General features: G+C 46.0%; 1 protein-coding gene across 2 annotated transcripts in view; it reads right to left on the bottom strand.

The window, feature by feature from the left end:
- LOC144717840 (potassium voltage-gated channel subfamily KQT member 4-like) overlaps nt 1-22,064 on the bottom strand; it is a 284,620-nt gene that overhangs the window by 80,378 nt on the left and 182,178 nt on the right. The window lies entirely within an intron of this gene.

Below are 22,064 nucleotides of genomic sequence, written 5' to 3' on the forward strand. Positions count from 1 at the left end.
CCGAGTCTCCAACACGTGGACCTGGACCCGAGTTGTGGTCCCGGTCCGTAGTAGCTAGTTACGTTGTAACTAGTGTAGTTAGCCTGGTGGTCACCACCATAGGTTGTAATAGTGTTAAGGGGTAGTTACCCCGTGTGTTGGTGTTAAACAAATGTGTTGCCTCCAAGAGTACGTCTGCGACTCAGTTGAATCCACTACACTTGTGTACAGAAATATGTACCCATCATCGTCACCATCATCATCATCACAGGGATAGTCAACCCTGTTAGTTAGTCATTTAAGTACATCAAAAAATAATAATCCCTCAAATGACGGTTTTTGAATGCAAGTGCTGTATGTTGACATTCTTTCGTGCCGTACGTAGACAACCGTGGTCAAATTTGATGCTTTACTGGTGAAAAACCAAAATCGACCGTGAGTGGAAGCCTGATGGGAACTAATTGCAAAGTAACCCCCCCCCCACCCTCCGTGTATGAGTATGAATCGGATGAACAATTACTCTTAAATCAGGGCGGTCTCATGATGTTTTTTTTCCATTTAGTTCACGTTTCAGGCAATCAAAGCAAGAGTCCCCGATCCAAGTGAAACACACGTGCTTTTGCTTATTTGTGGAGCACTCATGCAAGCAGGGGTATGTTTATAAGGGTCCCACGACGCGTGTATGTACACGGTTGACTGATGTCAATTGTGGCGAGTTGGTGGCTGGCTGGATTACTTTAGGAGCCCCTTGTATCCCACACGAGCAACATGGCCGAGGGTGGCCTCATGCACACTTGCTCAGGGTGTTTTACATCTCGTTGCATTTCACAGATATTAAGAAAAATAAATATATGCATTGCTCATCGATCTCCAGTTCCTTACCTCCTCACTCCAAACATGCGGCACTTTTCTATCGATAATGTAAGGGAAAGGGGTGGGATATAACATAGGGGAAGTGGGGGGGGCAGACGGGCGATTTAACTCGAATGTCAAAGTCCAGAAGTAATGCTTCAGTGACAGCAGTAGTGCCCTTGTGGCCGATTCTGGAGACCTTATTCTTAATACTGAAGCTTCACGGTCATTCCACACAGCCTGTGACACGCACCCACAGTGTGTATCTCCCAGGCTGTGATGACGAATCTCCCTTTAATGTCATAACCAGTGTTTAAAGTGTATTTACGTAGGTGTAAAGTACATTTTCTCATGAAAATATCTGCTGTACTACATAACAGCGCCACATTTAATTTCATACGTAAATAATATTCTGCACATAATGCATTATAGTGCATTTCATATACATGTATATGATGGTATATACAACATAACGGCATCCTACTGCATACAATATTAATTGTATACTACATATATTATAGTGCATTTAGTATACGCACATTATATGCTATTATACGTATTGTTCTATTGCATAATCATAGAGGTTTGCGTTAAAAAGCTTTTGCAGGAGTATCACAGATCGTTTCCCCGCCCCAAAACACGCCATTGCATCGCCATTTGGTTGCAGCATCAGCTTATTCTTCGCACCTGAATGCACACCGGAGCATAAACCACCGCACATTAACCACTGATAAGCACCGCGAGGCCGTGCACTGTTGAACCAGCAGTCGCCCAGGCATGTAGGTCTAAGTGGGAGCGGCAATAGGTCACTGAATGCGTAGCAAAATGTGCACGTGCCGTACGCATTTCCAACTCCAGTCCAGTACAGAAGGCAGTCGTGTGTCTACCGTAGCCACGGTCGTTGTATCGAATATATGCTCGTATCAATATGTGATGGCTATGCTAAGATGCACGCTGCACTTAAACGCTTAGAATAAACCTGGCTCAACGGCATTGCCTAGTAACAGTTGACTACTGTGACAACGATGAGTTAAGTACCTAGGAAAGCCATTGTCTCAACGCTCTTAAAAGAATATCGATTCTTGGTTCTTCTTCACGAACAAACCACGAGTCTCACTATCCATCCCGCCGACGGCTTGTCATATCCACATTCGTGCCCATGGATTTGAGTGACGTGATCTATAAATGCGCTCATCAGCACAGCTCCGAATAACTTCCACTGCCCTGACCTTTAGTTTAAATGAGGGCCAATCGAGCTCAAGTTTCAGGTGTATTTTGTTGAACAAGGGTGAGAACTCAAGAGACCAGAATAGAAGTCTTCTTCGTAAGATTGACCTGGGTCACCAACATGATAAAAACAAAAAAAATAAACTGAACTACATGTTTTATTTGACCAGGTAAGGCCCACGGAGCTTTATATCTTTTTTTTGAGAAGTGACCTGGCTATCACAAATGACAGCTCAACTGAGTGGCTTATCGCGTGTGGACATTTGTGGCAGCCAAATACTCTAAACGCGTGTTGTTGATTATAAACGTGGAGGGAAAAAGCAGAGGACCCGCAGAAAAGTTCACACGGCCACGGGGAGAACACGCAACCTCCAAATATACAGGCGTCAGGGTCAGATCGAATCCACGACCTCTTTTTACAAGGCGAGGCAGTTAACATCTCACCACTGCCCAAAATAGAACATCATTGAAGTAAATAGCAATCAAAACCAAAGCAAGAACACCTGTATCACGTAAGGTACTGTCATTGTCACTCTGTCATTGTCAGCTCTACTCTCAGTCAAGCTGCAGTATCTTTCACTACACCAACAGGCAGACTTAGTAATATAGGTGGAGAGGCGGCGCAGTGGTTAGCACACTGCAATGTGAACCAGGTGACCTTATTCCGATTCCTGGCCATGGCTGACATCAGTATACGCTGGCCCTGGGTCCCCATCCTCTTCGCCAACTCGCAATGACCAGCATGGTGAAGTATGGTCAAACTACCCTCATGATCGAGAGGACATTGAGAGGCTTTTATCCAGCGATGGAATCGTATATTAACATGGCAGGACATTGTTATTATTACTACGGTATGGCCAGAATAAATGAAGAGTTAAACGCGGGTCACACAGACCTAATGCAAGACAAATTTCAAAGGGCATTTAAATATACCGACCATTTAATGGAATAAATGCGCTGACGTTAGGAGTGACGCCATGACAGAATGAAAGAATACGTCCCAAATCTGCGGGTACTTTCAATCATCCTCCTTAAAAAAAAAAACACTTTGCTCGTCGTGCGTACACGAGCAAAATTAGTGGCTAAAACCTCAAGCAAGCGAGAGACAAAGGAGAGAGCGCGAGTGATGGGTGGAGAGTGAGCATAGAGAGCGAGAGAGAGAGAGAGACAGCGTGACAGCAGTGGTGCAGGCTGCCGAAATCGAGACAAAGGGAGAGAGAGAAACCATTGCACACATGATGTCCGAAACAAGGAAGTTGCACATCGCTCCTTCAGTATTCCCAGCTCGCCTTTCACTCGGCCAGCTTTCTATTGATTTTTTTCGTTTGCCTTAATCGTGTCCTTTGCCGAGTGAACGAACGCATTTTGTGCGACAAGCATTGGTGTTGGGGCTTGGCGTTAAAAAATAATTTACAAAATTCCGCCTTCCCTTCAAACTCCCACGGCGTGAAATTGTCTACTTTTGAAAATACGTCATGAATAAAAGAAAGAGGAGTTTTTTTTTCAAAGAAGAGCGCTGCCTATATAATCTATATAGTCTATCGTGGAGAATTCACTTCTAGCGAAATGGCTCGTTGGTTTCCCTTGTGCGCCACGAAATTCCTCATGCACGTGTAGTGACATCGGGGATGTCGCTGTATGGTGCTGGCCCGGGAGGTCGTGGCATGCGACGTACTTACATCGCGGACAGCACCGTGTGTGTTGCTGTGTGAGGCCGGCTCTAGCACAGCACGGCGTGCGATACACCGTCATCGCGTACACCCCGTATAGATGGGTGTAGTACCAGCCCTAGAGGGGTTTGGCGAGCGCTGGGATAGCACGGGCACCACGCGTGGCGTGCAGTGTGGGCTCCCACAAGGGGGAGCGGGAAAGTGTCAGCCCAGGGACAGGGTTGACCCCGCCCATGGCACTCTGGTTGACCCCGTAGACACGTGACCTGGAGTGTCCACAGAGAAGGCCCCAGGTGGGGGGGCTAGGGGGTGATCACGTGTCCAGGGCGAGCTCTCGAGAGGGATCAGAGGGAGCTAGAACACTCGCGAAGGTGGGCGGGGCTGAGAGCGGAGCCAGCCCCGACCCGGGAGGATAAAAGGTGGGTCCCTGAGAGGGACCGGGTCTCTTCGTTCTACAAGCTGGAAGCTCCACGTTCTACGTCTGAAGAGGCACCAACACGTGGCCGGGGACCCGAGTGAGGGTCCGACCCTTCGTAGCTGTAACTCCTCCGTATAGTGTAGTTAGCTGGGTGGTCACCACCCCAGACTGTGTCTGGTAAAGGGGCAGTTACTCCTTTGTATATACGTGTTGCGAATAAATGTGTTGCCTCCATAGAATAACGTCTGCGACTCGGTTGGACTCACTAAACATGTATATACAGAGCGTATAGCGGGATATCAGCTGCTATTTTTATATTGAGCCTTTGTAATGCGCATTTTATTTCCATTAAATTGTGGACAGGCTTAAAAGTGTGATATCCACATGTTTTTTTTTGTATGATGTGTCCTCAGTGTATCCACAAGGCTATTATAAATAGTGAGTGGTATTCATATTCAATGTTATTTCTAAGCTATTGATCAACAGCTCACATTCCTATTGGCATTGTCCCGTATATCTTATATTTACTTACCACAGTCGCCCAGCCTGAACGGCAGGATCGCACGGATTCACTTGCACAGCTCTTTCACGAATTCTTTGCATTTGGGTTTCACAATTCGTTTCAACAATCGATTTTGTCTGCCCCTGCGTTGGACACAGAATCCATCACCGCGATAGGATTTCTATGAAGCAGATTTATCTGAAACAAATAGAGTTAATGCTCCTCGGTTGCCCGTGGCCCGCATTATGTGCCTGGTTGCCCAGTAACCGCGCCTGAGTAAAAAGGAATACAAATTAATGACAATTCCACACTAACGAGTACCTTTGACTCACACACAAATTCTATTACTTGCTCCTAACTCGTGACTCAGTCACGCTAAGAAGTCATCCGTCGTTGCCGAACCGTCCCACTAAATGATGGCTGGCTCTGTCATTTTCATTGTCCGGCTTGTCGGAGGCGCTTCCGTTGATGGCTGGAGCAGCCCCAATCATCGAACAAACGACCAGCGATGAACACGTCTTCACCCACCACCCCCCCCCCCCCCCCCCCGTTTTCCGTAGGTAAACGACACGCGTGTGTCTCATAGCCTCATTTATATGAGCTTGGCATTATCCGTGTTGTTTTCTTGTCCTGACCATCCCTCCCCTCCCCTTCCATTACCCCCGCAGAGTTGAGAGTTGGCTGTGCACAGAACCACGGAGGCGAGATGTTAACTTCCTTGCCTGGTATGTAGGAGGGCGTGGGTTCGATCCCAACCCTGACTCCTGTATATTTAGAGTTTGCATGTCTCTCTCTGTGGTCGTGTGGATTTTTCTCCGGGTCCTCTGGTTTTTCCCTCCACATTTCGAAACGTGCATTTGGAGTATTTGGCTGCGATACATTTCCACGTGACAAGCCACTTTGTTGAGCTATCATTTGTGGCCAGGTCGCTTCTGAAAAGCAGCTATATAGCTCAGTGGGCCTTACCTGGTAAGATATCAAGAATTTTATTTAGTTTAGAACGTGGAGTAATTGCATTGGAAATAATAAGCACATAGGTAAAGCTAAAGCTGCAGCACTGACATTTATTTCTCGTGGCCACTGTTGGCAGAAGGGCCCCCCCACTAGAGAGAGCTGGAGACAGCCCCGCTGGAGAGTACTTTGGCCTACTCTTTCACGTTGCCAAGAAGTTTTGGAGGAGGTGGAAAGCAACCACGTTTTACCCCACCCAGCGCGACCTGCCGATCGACTAACTGTGGTCTACCCATTTGTACTGCCGGGTGGACGGAGGGAACGGGGGGGGGGTTGAGGAAACTTGCTCCAACCAGCGACCTCTAGTTTTAAGTCAATTGTGTCCACCATTACATCGCCACAAAAAGACAAAGATCCCACATGCAGCCTCATACAGAATGTTGGGGCAAGTGCTGTTAGCGAGCACTTGTCAAGGCCGGCACAGCACACGAGAGGGTGGGTGGCAATCACCATGCGCGACCGCCTTTGTCTACCAAATGGCGATGGTTACACACCGTACTAGGTACTCATTTGAGGCCGAGTTGACCTTGGGGAGGTCTCCGACCGATTCATATAATCGTCACTGGTGTTCGTGGCCGTGAGCAAAAATCAAATTCGGGCCACTGACTGTTACACCACCGCTCCCCAGTACTACACCTGTGGAATACACACAGACACACAATGGCACGCACAAAGATAACCCGTGTATCGCTCCCCGCTACATCGCCACAGCATTCACATGCACATAACGTACCACCCCGACAACCACTTGAATTACTCCACTAAATCCTTTAGTCGCACAGCTTCCTCTGGATAAAGTGAAGAGTGAGGCTGAAGTGCACAAAGGGCGGAGGAGGAGGGCCATTGAGGCGCGACCTCCCGGTTGATTCGTCCTCGACTGTCGTCACTGCTGGGCCTTGTCCAGCACAACAGCGCTCACGTGGCACGAGGGCAGTGCACAACAATCAATTCTAATCGACTCGCGTTAGACGGAGTTCAAGGATGGCGACGCACCATTCTTAACAATTTCCATTTTGCCTGGAATGTCATTTTCTACGAGGAGGCGGCATGCGCGGGGCACTTTTAAATGCCAGCATGGCCGCAATCCAAGCAGCTGAATACGCGGCCGTGTCCATGAAGGTATTTATATTAAAAACTCAACATGTTCGTCAATAACACTGCGTGTGTGACCTTTCAAGGAAAAGAAAACACAATAGGCGACGTTTCTACCAATGGTCCTTCTCATAGCACACCAGTAGAGAGGCCACAGGATGGATGCTAAGAGTTGGAGACTCCACTTTACACCATGTTGCCTTATACGAATACAAAAAAATGGACAGTTTTAAATTGGCATATGAATAGTGACATATTAGTGGATATAGTAACAAGCCCTTCAAGAATCAAAACATTATAAATGCACACAATCATTTATGTAAAAAGTTAAATTATAAAATGCTTATTATATATATTTTGTTTTCATATTTTTGCTTATTTACCCAGGAAAGCTTCACTTCATCTCTCGGAAAAAATTTTTCACGAAAGTTCTAAAATTAAGTTCTAAAATTAAGAGTGAAACCAAAGTTTTCAGCTGGAAGGGGGCACAGAACTGGTTGAGTTAGCACTCGCCGTTGATGTTAGCCGTGGCTGAGAATCAAACTCAGGTCACCGGGTTGATAGTGCATTGCGCTAACTACTGCGCCACCCCGCCGCTCCCCCAAGTATATAGGTACAGGACACGCGTGTACTGTATGTGGTGAGCAGTGGTGCAGTCGGCTACAAAGCAGGCCACCTCAGTCCAGGGGTGGCCCCAGACTAGCTGCCAGCAACTGGTGCCCTAGGGCGAACCATGCAATCGGCGCCCCCACTCCCAAACCCCCAAGCGCTGAGGTTTTACAGGTAGGAACAACAGGTTCCACACTGCCCACCAGAGATTATTTGTCTGTCTGTCGTGCATAGCCACGCCCTCGATTTGTATTTCACAGAGCGCTTCGGGCGGGCTCAGCACCACGTGACGCGCCGCCCCACGCAGCTTGCGCCGCGTGACACGGATCGCACGAATGCGCTGTCCAACCAAGTTCCTACCTGCCCACTCCGAAGGAACGTGTTTAGGAAAGTGGGAAACATTTCGCTCATATTTTCCATTTAATGTTTTTTTATGCGTATCTTATTAAACGGAGGCATAATTATTCGGTTCGTTCGGCCGTCCGTCTGTCTAACCAATGTTTCTGAGATCAGATAAAATTGAGACATGAAATTTTCAGAATAATATATTTGTAAACTACAGCTAGACTATATTTTGTCTCATTAACGGTATTTATCTTTTCAGTAAATACAATATTTTACATTAACACATTCTCAGAAATGTTGAGAAATTATAATTCATATTCCCTCTGTATGTGAACGGGAATTAAAATAATGACATCTTCGTTATTTTTTTGTTTTTTTTATTCGCATTTCTTTCCTGGAATTTGGCAACCCACCTAACTTGGCGCCCCAGGCGACAGCCTAGAAACGAGCCCCGCCCCTCCCCGAGTTCGAATCCCAGTCACAGCGAACATGCCAGGCAGACTCAGTCCCAAGTGAGGAGTTGGTTCAATGTGCAAACAGAAGCTGGGTGCACACGGTGCTGGCCACCCATTCCCTTGGTGTGTTGTGCCAGTCTCAATAGGTGATCGCTAAAAACACTTGACAATTATGGACTTGAGGCACAAAAGGAATCTTTGAATCTGTATTTGTAAAACTCTGTACTCTATACATTTGGGTATGTATGCCTTCTTAAAAAAAAATAAAACATACCAATTATACTGCAGAACAATGCTGCACCAACACCAATGCATATTCTGCATCATGGCTGCAGTTTATCATAATCAGCACTGGGTTGTTGGGTATTTTATGAAAATGTGATGTCTGAATTGATACCACCTGCCCAAGACTCATCATCACACGACTGCCATTAGCATTCAAGAGCCGAGTCAACTCGTTTAGCCGTGCTTACAGACACCTGGGCCGTGATTCAATGAAAGACGCACGTGGACGCGTGCACACTTGCTATGATGACGAGGTCACACATTTATTTATTCGCTCCGATCTGGATTTTGAATGTCACACCACGGTGAGCATGGAGTGACGGTTAGCACGGTGGAGGGTCGCCGGTTCAATATTCGGGCACGGTGCAAGTTTTTTTTTATCCCACCCGCCTCTCCACCGGACAGGATACGTGAGTACAACCCACGGTTGATCGGCAGGTCACGTGTGGTGGGATAAAATGTGGGTATTCCAAACACTTTAAAAGCATCTCTCGCCAATACCCACTCCCGATAGCTCCCCCAAGGGGATGCCCTTTCGTTGGCAGTGGCGTGAGCAAGCAATTTCAGGGCTGCAACTTTAGCCAAATTTTTTATTTCAAAATGGAAGTACAAAAATCAATCCAACAGCTACTGTCTGGTAACGACGGCTTGGTATATTTTTGTAATGAAATAATGATCTTAAAAAAATAAAGAATCTAATATAGTAAAATAATAAGTGCTTTCTTTGTTCACCAACGCCACGTCGATTTTAGATTTGTTTTTAAGAGGGTCTGGCTTTGGAATATTTAGTCAATTGCATTAATAAATAATAACAACGATTTACATGTACAAGGCGAAATTCATCCAGGGATCTCGGTATGCCATGCACGAAATTAGGCAATTTAAATACCACAAGGTAATCTGGAGTCCACTGGTCCCTGCATGGGGGAGTCTAGGCCTGCAGGCGAAATAGAGAAGACCTAAGGCGAGTGAGCTCGCCTATCTAACCACGAGTGGAAGCACGGCGTTCAACAGTCTTGGCGCAGCACATGCAGAGGCACGGTCACCCCAGGTTTAGAGTCGAGTTCTCGGCACGTGGAATGAATGTGGATCGGCGGGATGGGGGAATCCGCGACAGTTCGTACGAGAGGTGTAGTATCAGCCATTGAATGTGAAGCGGTGCTAGGCCAGCGCCAATACTTTAAACTGGACCCAACATTTAATTGGAAGCCAATACAGATATGTTTATTGTTGGGGTAATGAATGTGCTCACGCGATGAGGTCTGCGTGACGGTCCTGGCGGCCACGCTCTGGACCGGCTGTAGTCGGCCCAAGACCTTGGCCGTAACCCCGACGTAACAGAGCGCCGTGATAGTCAATACGAAGAGGGCATGCACTAAGTCGTTTCAGATCAGTGGGTGACAGAATGTGACGCAAGAAGGCAATGTTTCTCAGGTGGAAGAAGGAGATCCGGAACACCTTGGAAACACGTGCAAAGCATAAAAGTGATTGGCAAAATAAGACACCAATGCTATTGACCACTTACACGGGACAATTGGATAAATTGTTCATTTCCAATTTCAAGGCCTCACAGGACAGCGGTTTGTATTGGGGATTCGAAGAGTAAAATATAGATTTTTATTACGTTGAGTTGAAGGTAGTTATGGTGCAGCCATGACCTTGTTAATGATAGTGAATTGGTGAGTTGTGAGTCGGATGTAGTGGACAGGAAAGAATTGGAGATATATCTGTGTGTCGTCTACGTAACAATGATACGTCAGTCCAAGGTGCTTAAGCAATGAACCCAGAGGTGTTAGGTAAATATTGACAAAATCAGGGGTCCGAGTACGGAGGAAAATGGAGCATCAGATGAAACCCACATACACGATGCGATAATATTTCAAGCTCTGCAAAGATGGATTGCAGAATCCAATGCTGTACCTGCCCTCTTCTGGCTACAAACAGCACAATAGAACACCTGGCCACGTATTGTCCTTTTAGAGTCTATAACTCACAATCGGATGGATACGAGTTCAATGCCTGGTCAGGTGAAAAACACAGCCCATAACTCATTATCAGAGATTCAAAAGAGTACAACATTGTGACACCTGAACAAATGCCTGGTCAGGTGAAAAACACAGCCCATAACTCATTATCAGAGATTCAAAAGAGTACAACATTGTGATACCTGAACAAATGCCTGGTCAGGTGAAAAACACAGCCCATAACTCATTATCAGAGATTCAAAAGAGTACAACATTGTGACACCTGAACAAATGCCTGGTCAGGTGAAATACACAGCCCATAACTCATTATCAGAGATTCAAAAGAGTACAACATTGTGATACCTGAACAAATGCCTGGTCAGGTGAAAAACACAGCCCATAACTCATTATCAGAGATTCAAAAGAGTACAACATTGTGACACCTGAACAAATGCCTGGTCAGGTGAAAAACACAGCCCATAACTCATTATCAGAGATTCAAAAGAGTACAACATTGTGACACCTGAACAAATGCCTGGTCAGGTGAAAAACACAGCCCATAACTCATTATCAGAGATTCAAAAGAGTACAACATTGTGATACCTGAACAAATGCCTGGTCAGGTGAAAAACACAGCCCATAACTCATTATCAGAGATTCAAAAGAGTACAACATTGTGACACCTGAACAAATGCCTGGTCAGGTGAAAAACACAGCCCATAACTCATTATCAGAGATTCAAAAGAGTACAACATTGTGATACCTGAACAAATGCCTGGTCAGGTGAAAAACACAGCCCATAACTCATTATCAGAGATTCAAAAGAGTACAACATTGTGACACCTGAACAGTGGTTGCCACGTGAATATCCAGGCCCTCACCGCGGGAATGTGGACTTTCAAACATTGGCCCAAATTTGCCAACGAACATGAAAACTACTGAAATTCTCATTCGATTACGAGGACACGCCAATTTCACTGAGAAGTCACGCTTAAATCCATTTATATACCCACTGTTGGATGAAGGCCTTGAATACGGGAGTTTTGACCGCACGTACCTTCAGTACATTGGTTAGTGCGGGTTGGCGAATGGGTGTCATCTAGGACCGGGTCAAATATCACTCTCCACTTGTGTTCACTGCAGCCAGGAGTGACGCAAGTGGCGTGGTTCATAGTGCAACGCACTAACCACAGCACCAATGCTCTATCCATCACCCCCAGTTGCTAACTACAGTGTGCGTGTGTATATATACAGTATATTTAAATGCACAATTTAAATGCGCGGATGAAATGTGAAATATCTCTTTAGATGGTAAGTCTTACTGCGTGAACCGAGCTGCAGAAGGACAAATGGAAAAAAACAAATTAGCATGTGCGGGTGGGCCTGGCAACCTATTGAGAGAGAGAGCGAGTAGCGAGAGCCAGGTGCCTCCGTGTCAATGGGAGTTTGACTCGTTTTCCATTTTTGCACAATTTTTTTTCATGGCCAACAACAACAACAATGGCACGCACGTCCCGCATAAGGGCCTGCACCTGCAACATATATTCCGAGTGTTCAATCACGGGGGGGGGGGGGGGGGGGGGCGCGATGACGAGAGCGAGAGAGCGAGAGAGAGAGACACGCACCGTCATTAACGGGCCGGATTTTCGATACAACAACAAAAACACACAAACCGACACACCGCGCCACCTTTTTCAGAAAAAGATTGACGGAGACCTTTTTTTTGTATAATTCCCATTCCGCCAAATAGACTGCGGGGCAGTGAAAGGCGGTGGACGCCGGGGTCGTGAGTGAGCAGCGCGGTGCGAATTTGACAAAACAGCGGGAACGATGACATTTGGGCTTGGCAGGTGGCTGAGTTGACGGGCGGATTTTTGTCGTCGTTGTTGTTGCTGCTGCTGCAGTAGTAGTTGTGAAGGAAGGTTATTAATGAATAATATTAAGTAATGTAGCACCTCATATTCTCGGTTCTTTCGGTAAAGTCACGTAAGTAGAAAATAAAAATAAAATTTTATTAAATTAAAATCAAAATTAAAGCAAAAAACCACGACGTTTCGATCGCCTGATGAAGACCGCTTGTGTTGCGATCGAAACGTCGTGGCTTTTTGCTTTTATTTCAAAATTTAAATTTATTTGTAATTTTAATTTAATTTAATTTTAATTTCTATCGACGTAACTTTACCGAATGAACCAAGAATATGAATTCTTGCGGTCACGAAAGTTTCAAGTCAAAATGTAATTTAGCACCCGCACCAATGTGACACACACACACCCTGGAGCACGACTTAGATTCAGCATCCTTCCTTAGCTCACAAGATCCTATCACCACTCTGGGTGAGCTTGCTACCTCGAGAGGCACAGCACAAACAATATATCACGGGAAGAGGAATGCCTCACGTCACCGAAAGCGGGGAGAATTACAAACGCGCTTACAGAAACCCGGGATGTTTCTTATCTCGGCCATAGACACACAGATGTCCAAGGACAGCGACCGAAACAAGAGGAGGTCCTGGGAAACCCAAGGACAGGTGGCAACCCTAACTCAGCGAACCCCAGGTTTGGCTGTGACAGGCCGAACAACCTTAAATCCATACACCCTCCTCTGTCACCTGGATGACCCAACTTAGAAAGCCTCCTGAAGGCAGGCAGAGCGAATGGATGGCGTGGATGTTTTAATCGTTGTATAACCGATCGCTCTCACTAGCCAAAATGCATAACCGTGGAATTGGCCCAAAATTGAAAAAGATAACCCCTCGTGAAGATATAGCCTTGAGACTCCGTGAGGCTTTGCTCGGTAAACACGCATATTTTTATATGAACAATGTTTCACACACCTGGGTATCATCAAAGTAAAATAAGTGGTACAAATATTATAAATGCGCAGTCTATATCTGTAGAGGTAAGTCAAGTGTGAAGCTATTGCTGCATGCAAAATACATGGCAAACGCTCATATGCCTAATATCGACAATCGCCGAGAATGTCACTCCACAGGGGGTGCATATTCTTCATCATGAATCAATCCGGCATTTAGTTTATAACCAGGCAGAAAGCACCCATGAGAATCAATGCGAGCGGTTGCGGAATGAGTCACCGACTCCCTTCCTCCCACAGCAATTTCGTGAATTGTTACAATTCAATATCGCGATTTGATTTTAAGAACGTATATTGTGTGTTTTGTATTTTTCATTGAATGTAGCGGCCTCGAGTGGCTGCGTGGGTACGTGTGAATCCATTATGTCTGACGACAAATAAGAGTCACCCATTAACTGGTGCCGGATAGAAACGTGCTGTAAAACAATGCAGCATGTGCCTACATTGAGCAACGCCCTCAAGGATGATAACCTTCACAATGCAATCACTTGCATGTAATAATGTAGCAGCAATTAAGTAAAAAAATAATAAAAGCAGTCCAAATAATAAAAACACATGATACCATCCGAGTAAAACACCCAAAGCTCAATGAAGACTTGGCAGGGACGGGATAAATGTCAAATGTAACACAGATGTGACATTTGGATTTAAAGCTTTCGTGACTGCAGGGATTCATATTCTTGGTTCTTTCGGTAAAGTCACGTAGAAGGGAGATAATAAAAGAATAAAAATATTACATAATAAAATTCTCACGACGTTTTGGCCACAACGCAAGCAGCCGTCCTCAGGTCAAGAAACGAGCTGTCGGAAAGACAGCGTCCTAATGCACACTGCTAAGCTGTGACATTATTCCGTGTGTGCTAAACCCCGAAGACTAAAGAGGACGTGGAAAATGAAGTCTTGACTTTCGGAACACGGCTTAAGATTGTGAAATGGCTATCAATGAACGGAACGATCCGATGCTCCGCGATGAATAGAACATTATGATTCGCTTCCATGGAGCGGCAGCTGCAGCAGCAGCACATGACGACTGCTGATGTGAAATGACACGCGTGCTAAGAAGATTCCTGCTCGCAGCACGATCGACATCATCCTCTTATGCCGGTTCGACGCAGGGTCCAGCTGTTGACACCAGTTACGTTAATCACGATCAGCTCAGGGGGTTGCAGCAATCGATCATGTTGGGGCCCCAATTTTACTGGTAGGAACCTCCTGGTTACACCAGTCCACAGGGGATTATTGTGTCCGTCCGTCCGTCGTGAGGGAAGGGCTGGGTGGGGAGGGTGGGGCTGGGTCGGGAGGGGAGAGTGGGGCTGGGTGGGGGGTGGGAGGGAAGGGGCTGGGTGGGGAGGGGCTGGTCACCCCGTGGTGCCCTTATAAGACTCAACGTTTAACCTACTCACGCCGGCTTGTGCCCGCCCTCACAGTCGGCCATATTTGCGGAATACACCACGCCGCCGTTGACCCTGGCCATTGACCGAGCAACCCAACGTTCCTACCAGCTCCCTCCGCAGGAATGTGTTTTATTTGTCTCGCATGGTCGCTCCTAGGCTATTAAATATCGCAAGCTCCTCTCGTCTAATCACATCGTCGCTACGCTCACGGGCTCGAACGTTTAACGCTGTCGGGGCGCACTTCGTCTTCGCAAAAATGCAGCCGCTACAGCTCCATAGTAGGAGTACCTGTTTGCGATATGACGTCACTGCCCTTAGTTACATCGAAATAAAACGTGGCACGTAAATGAAAGCATTTCCATGATACATTTAAACCGCGTTTTAAATGTTTTTGTTCTTTCTTACACTGTTGTTAAAAACCATGTATCATGATGTTTGTCAACGGGGGGGCAACTCGTAGCCTTGGCCACCATAATCTTACGTGCAATGTACAACTCACGCGTCAAGAGATGATGAACCCCCCCCGCCCTCCTTCGGTCGTGAGTCTCGGTGCGGCGCTAGCCCCCCCCCCTCCCCCCCCAAGCGTGGGCCGCGTTTACAAGCGCGTCAGCCCGCGTCATCAGTCGGGAGCGTGGCACGGCCAAGGCCTCTCTCACTCACTCTCGTTCCAGTCACCGGGGCGCGCCGTCAGTTGAGGCGTCGGGGAAATCTGGGCGCAGCAGTGGCGAGATGTTAACTACCTCGCCTGGTATGAAGGAGGTCGTGGGTTCGATCCCGACCCTGATTAGATGTTAACTACCTCGCCTGGTGTGCAGGAGGTCGTGGGTTCGATCCCGACCCTGATGAGATGTTAACTACCTCGCCTGGTGTGCAGGAGGTCGTGGGTTCGATCTCGACCTTGATGAGATGTTAACTACCTCGCCTGGTGTGCAGGAGGTCGTGGGTTCGATCCCGACCCTGATGAGATGTTAACTACCTCGCCTGGTATACAGGAGGTCGTGGGTTCGATCCCGACCCTGATGAGATGTTAACTACCTCGCCTGGTGTGCAGGAGGTCGTGGGTTCGATCCCGACCCTGATGAGATGTTAACTACCTCGCCTGGTGTGCAGGAAGTCGTGGGTTCGATTCCGACCCTGATGAGATGTTAACTACCTAGTCTGGTGTGCAGGAGGTCGTGGGTTCGATCCCGACCCTGATGAGATGTTAACTACCTCGCCTGGTGTGCAGGAGGTCGTGGGTTCGATCCCGACCCTGATGAGATGTTAACTACCTCGCCTGGTGTGCAGGAGGTCGTGGGTTCGATCCCGACCCATGACACATGCTGTATATTTGGAGTTTGCGTGTCTCTTTCTCTCTCTCTCTCCCCGTGGTCGCGTGGATTTTTCTCTGGGTCCTCCGGCTTTTCCCCTCCGCGTTTAGGAACAGCACGCGTTTCGAGTATTTGGCTGCGAAACATTTCCACGTGACAAGCCGCTTCGTTGAGCTATTGTATGCGGCCAAGTGTCTTCTGAAAATGTTTTACATAGCTCAGTGGGCCTTACCTGGTAAAATAAAAAAATATAGTTTTTAGTGTAAAACGAACGGTGGCGCTCAGCGACTTGCGAAACATTATTGCTTCAATTAAAATCACGGTTGTTGATTTACGTATTAAACTCGACCTTTTATTTTACCAGGTACGGTCCACAGAGCTTTAGAGCTCTTTTTCAGAAGTGACCTGGCCACAAATGGTAGCGCAACAAAGTGGCTCACCACGTGGACATAGCAACCAAAAAACTATAAAAGCACGTCTCAAAATAATTTTTAAGGAAAAAACAGGAGGACCTGCAGAAAAATCCACACGACCACGGAGAGAGCATGAAAACTACAAATATACAGCATGTGCCAGGGCCGCGATTGAACCCACCACCTTTCTGTATGGTAGGCGAGGCGGTTAACATCTCGCCACCATGGCATCCCATGTAAATATCGCGAGCGAAATAAGAAATTTTCAATAAATTGATGAATCGATGCTTCATTACAACCCTCCTTAACATATACGCTCCACATCATTACATGGAACGGAGTGGTGGCGCGGCGACTATGCGTCTAGCGGTTACTGCCTTGACTCTTCAAGATCGTCATGAGGTATAGAAATATCCTTCCGGAATCACACATTCACCAGAGTTTCACATTAGCTTTGGGAATGGCCCTGGAATATAATACTGTACTACTGAGCAACTTCGGAAGTCAATTCAATATCCCTCTTTATTCAAACACAGTCCTCCTTTATGATTTGTAATGAACGGTTCACCTCGTGGCAGTCAATTGATATTTCATCGTTCTCAACCCTCAAAGCTGCAATTTGTAAATTTAAGTGACCGAACGAATTTGATGCACCGTCATATTCCCCCCCGCCCCGCCCCAGGGATTTCTTGATGGCCTGGCCGCGACCATCAATGCCCACGTGACAAGCGGGTTTATTCGTGGGATCGTCGCCTGGAGTTGAACCCGGTATCCGAGGGGTGCCGGCCGGCTCGGTGCTCCGACGTCTTCTAATTCCCCCCTCGTGCTCGCCAATCTCTTACATTTTTAAAGTGTTTTTTTATTTTTTATTTTTCACTAGCTAAGGCCTACTGAGCTATGTAGCTCTTTTTCAAAAGCGACCTGGCCACAAATGAGAGCTTACCACAGTGGCTTATCGCGTGGAAATGTACAAGCAGCCAAATACTCTAAACACGTTTACTAATTGTGGAGGGGAAAACCAGAGGACCCAAAGAAAAATGCACACGACAACGGGGATAAACGTGCAAACTCCAAATATATAGGCGTGAGGGTCAGCATCGAACCCACTACCTCCTGTAAACCAGGCGAGCTAGTTAACATTTCACCACCGCGGCACCCCTTTTAAAATCAGCAGCGGCTCTCGGTTGAAATGCTCGTCCGTGTCTTGCTGCTGCCAGGTACAGCGCATCAACCTCTGCGAGTGAACGTAGCAGCATACTGATTCACCCCCGCTAATTAAACCCATCCCCTGGGCTGAAGCCAGAATTGAAATTCTGCAAATCCACTTTGCCGGCCCACCACTCTCCCTTACCACCCCAGCACCTGCAGAGCAGCGAATGTGATCGCAATTGCTGTTGCTAACACTGCCATAATTGTTTGCAGTTTAAATTAAAAAAACCATTGGTTCTTAATAATAGAGCGGACCTACTGAGTGGCTTTTAAAAACAGTGGTTTGCAAGAGAGCTCGTAATGGAGATTTTTTTCCACGATATTTATGGCCATCATGGCCATTTCTGCCCATAATTGCCATCTCTAGCCTCTCAACAGCTTCATAGTCGGCATGCATCACTGAATCAGTTTGCTTTGGGTTTAATTTTAAAAGCAAAACATAATCAATACGGCATTGGACAAACATGTCAAGCAGGTTGAGGTCAAGAGGTCATGATGGTCATTGCCTCTGTTGTCATCACATATTGTCATTGCTTCTTCCATTATTCTAGATCGATTGTCAGATCCCAAACAAGATCCTCTGAATAAACCAGGAGCCTTGAGCCTCAGTGGGACTTGCCTGGATAAATACAATAAATTACTGTCATTTTATTATTTGAGCATACCCATCAGCCAGCCGTGAGGTGGATGTTAATGTCGTTTTCGCATCGCTCGCAAGATTACACCATTGTGCGTCGCCGTCAGAAGGTCAATTGGCAACGTTGAAAATTATCCACAGTACAAACTGCAAGTAAAAAACAACAATACCAACAACAGATGTTGCTACACTCTCACAACTACGGCTCTGGCCTTTAAATCTCAAATGATAAATGTACGTCGAGAGACGAGCGTTGAGGAAATTCACCGCTATTCCAGCTCGCGGAATGAGCTGCCTTTGCAGACACACACGGATCGGTGTGCGGAGACATTGCGGCTGGGGTCAGAAACAAGGGGCCTGAATCACATCGCGTACGATCCCGAATATTGACAGATTTGTGTTTTCTGTTAAATTTTTACGAAAATAAAACAAACATGAAGATTTCCCCACCCCCCTATTCACGAGTGAAGTTTCTGGCTCGATTGCAGAACGGGTGGAGCCCCACGACGCAAAGAAGTGGCACAATTGCGGTCAAAATCAACCACGGAAATCGGGCTTAAGAACCGATACTTATTATAAAACGTGCATCAAAGAGTTTATTTTTCCATACTCTTAGTTCTTTCGGTAAAGTCACGTAGGTAAAAAATGAAATTAAAATTAATAAAAATAAAAATCACGACGTTTGCTGCATCAAATCTGGCTGTGACGGTCCCACCTGATGACGGAGACTTGTGTTGCCTCCAAAACGTCGTGATTTTTTATTTTATTTTTATTCATTTTAATTTCATTTTTTACCTACGTGACTTTACCGAAATAATTAAGAGTATGAATCCTTGCAGTCGCGAAAGCTTCAAATCTAGAATTTATTTCTCCACTTAAAAAGGAACGTTTAATTAAGCAGCATCAGCCTCCTGCAGCAATGTTTCCCGGCAGCATTTGTTTGAGCAGGCAAATCATGACGTCGTTACATGCAAACGTTCGATCCGAGTTTGTTGCTTCGACAAATGCCGCTGGGAAATGGTGACCCACAAAGGCAAACTAAAATGTTGTTCTATTATGTCTATAGTCTACGTGGTGAAACAGATCCTCATTTGTTTGGCTGTGATTTTGTTGCATGCATTCGACTGCTCCGGCGCGTAATTCCATTCGCATGAGTTTAACACGGAGGCTTTCGCGACCCATGTTATGCATAATAAAGGTTCTTGGGTTAGATCGCGTAAGTATAAATGCGTCTAAACCCTCCACCACCCGACACAGCCAAATCAAAAGAGGATTTGTCACGTAAACAAAACGCCAAATAGTTGCTACTTCAGCCACCGGTGTGTTGGAGAGTGAATCCACGACATTTACAATCTTGTAACTATTTGGCGTTTTGTTTTACTGATTGGCTGTGTCGGGTGGTGGAGGGTTCCGACACATTTATACTTACGCCATTTTTATAACTTCACTGCTGCAGGTAACGTGCAACCCCCATGCTATTGCCAGGTTTGCATACATAATACTGGAATCGTGGGTACAATTGACGCCATCCCCGACTACTGGAGTTTGGTAATTGTTGTTCTCATTAATCATTAAGAAACTGCCTCATGGAAACGAGTTTTATTGTCCACTGAGATGCAGTATATAATTTGTTTTACACCAGAGGATACCTGGGTATTGTAAATGCGAGCTGCTTGATGTATTACAATGGAGCGTTAGGAGTCAATTGAGAGGCAATTATGGAAATAAATCTCCGCGTTTAACAAAACGTAATTCCTACGTTTAACATCGACCGGTGGCCCGGTGATCCGACATCCATCGCTATGGCAAGGGAGATTAGAGTGCGAACGCGTCAAATAAATATATGACGCATGAAAAACTAAAAGTTCAAGAGGAGTAAACTATGTCAGGCAAGTGTGGTATCACGTGAAGAAGAAAAACCGCATTAGCAGTGAAAATTGGTTATGCTTTTACACTGCAGTAACGCCTTTTCCCCCAGTCAAATTGAAATGCAGCCAAAATAATTTGTGAAGATTATATATTTTTTTCAACTTAAAATAGCAATTAAAAAAAAGTCGACCTCTTTATTTTTCCGAAACCGTTTCGCACATTCAAACATTGCGCAAGCTGGTGCAAGCCTTGCGCTTTGTTCAATGATCGTCGCATTCGGTGCCAAGTCTGCCATTGGCCGCCATGTCTTCTGCACCAAACACAGTGCACGTGGCAGCCTTGTTGCTTACCAACTCGATATTCTTCTCAATCTTGGGAATTGCCAGGTGTGGATTATTTATTAAATTACTAACGCCAGGTTTTCCTCTGCTGACATTTCAGCTTGCCAGGACCTCTCTCCATCGCGAATCGAAGTAAGAAAGTGTTTCCCGTCGACAAGCATAGGGTCTCCTTTCCAATTTGGGGACGCGCGAGATTGCATTCACGTGCACGCACGCAAAATCACGCTGGCACGCAACGTAACATTAATGTCGCAAATGTAAAAACAAAAATACTCTTTGTAATTAATTTGTTTCCTAGGAAAAGTGTTGGTGCACTGGTTTGCGACGAACCCCAGAGGAAATGTGCACGATTCCCAACCACGGCTAGAGTCCGGTCCACAGCTGACATCAGTGAAGAGTGATGTCTAACCCAGGTCCTGGGCTCCCCACCTCCACCAAGCAGCACCGTCCGTCATGGTGAAGTATGCAGTGCCGGATTATCCTGGTAGCAAAAGTAGCTACATATGTAGTAGCTACGGGTCCCGCACTTTCAAGGGCCCCGCGCTAAATGCTTTCAAGCTATCAATTACGGTTCAGTGGTTCTGCACTTGCTCTATTAGTATAGTACTATACTGCCTTCAACTTTTATGAGCGACTGGGTGTTTAAGGTTAGCGATTTGTCGTATTTTCTGGCTGTATAGAGAATGAAAAAACTACAATTACTTTACTATGTAAGTAAAAAATTGATGTTTTAATATTTACGTGTTTTTTATTTTATTTAGGGCCCCTTTAAAACACATGCTACAGGCATCGCACTACCTTCATCCGGCACTGAAAGTATGGCAAAACAATCCCCATGACTCACATGGCATGGGAGGCTTTCATGCAACAGCGTATTAACAATAGATTGTAAATTAAAACATTGCTGCAAATTTTGCCCAAAAACTCCAGACATGGGCATTGGTGTTGGACATGTGGGTGTTTTTAAATCCTTTATATTAAGTTCACTTGCTTGCTTGCTTGCGCACTTACGACCGTGCAAATCTTTCGGTCGTTTTTTAACCCACTTCCCGTGATCCAATCGAGCTGACATTTTGCACCCAGACTCGTTGTGCGTGACAATTTATTTTCGTGAATTTTTTTTTCAAAAATGTTACACTTTTTAGGAATTTTTATTTATTTAATTACCAATTGCTTAATGGTGGCAGGCAATCATCTGACCCATAGGTGGCAGCCATCTCAAGCCAGAGGACGAGAGGACTCTAGCCGCCACGCATATAAATTATTTATAGTGAAAAACTCTTTTTTACCGGTAAATTTTTTTTCAGTGTAACGTTCAAAGTTTGGCCAATTTGAACCTTGACCCTTGCAAATTAATTTGAAGTGCTGCCTCTGCGGGTGGACAAATGGAGTTGACACATTTCACACTCAGCGAGGGCACCGAGAGTGTACCGCGATAGGCAGCGGACCGGCAGTCCTTGCGCACTGAAGTCATCGGCAAAGGAGAGTGCGGAGTTGTGCGCCTTTTGACGTAATCTGGTCCAACACCATGTGAGACTGGGCTCTAAGAAAAGCTGTCTCGGGTGTGGACCAATCAATTTCAAGGACAGTGCATACAATATCAGAGTTGT

The sequence above is a fragment of the Lampetra planeri genome, chromosome 4 (assembly GCF_965212315.1).
Source record: "Lampetra planeri chromosome 4, kcLamPlan1.2.h2, whole genome shotgun sequence".
Classification (NCBI taxonomy): Eukaryota; Metazoa; Chordata; class Hyperoartia; order Petromyzontiformes; family Petromyzontidae; genus Lampetra; species Lampetra planeri.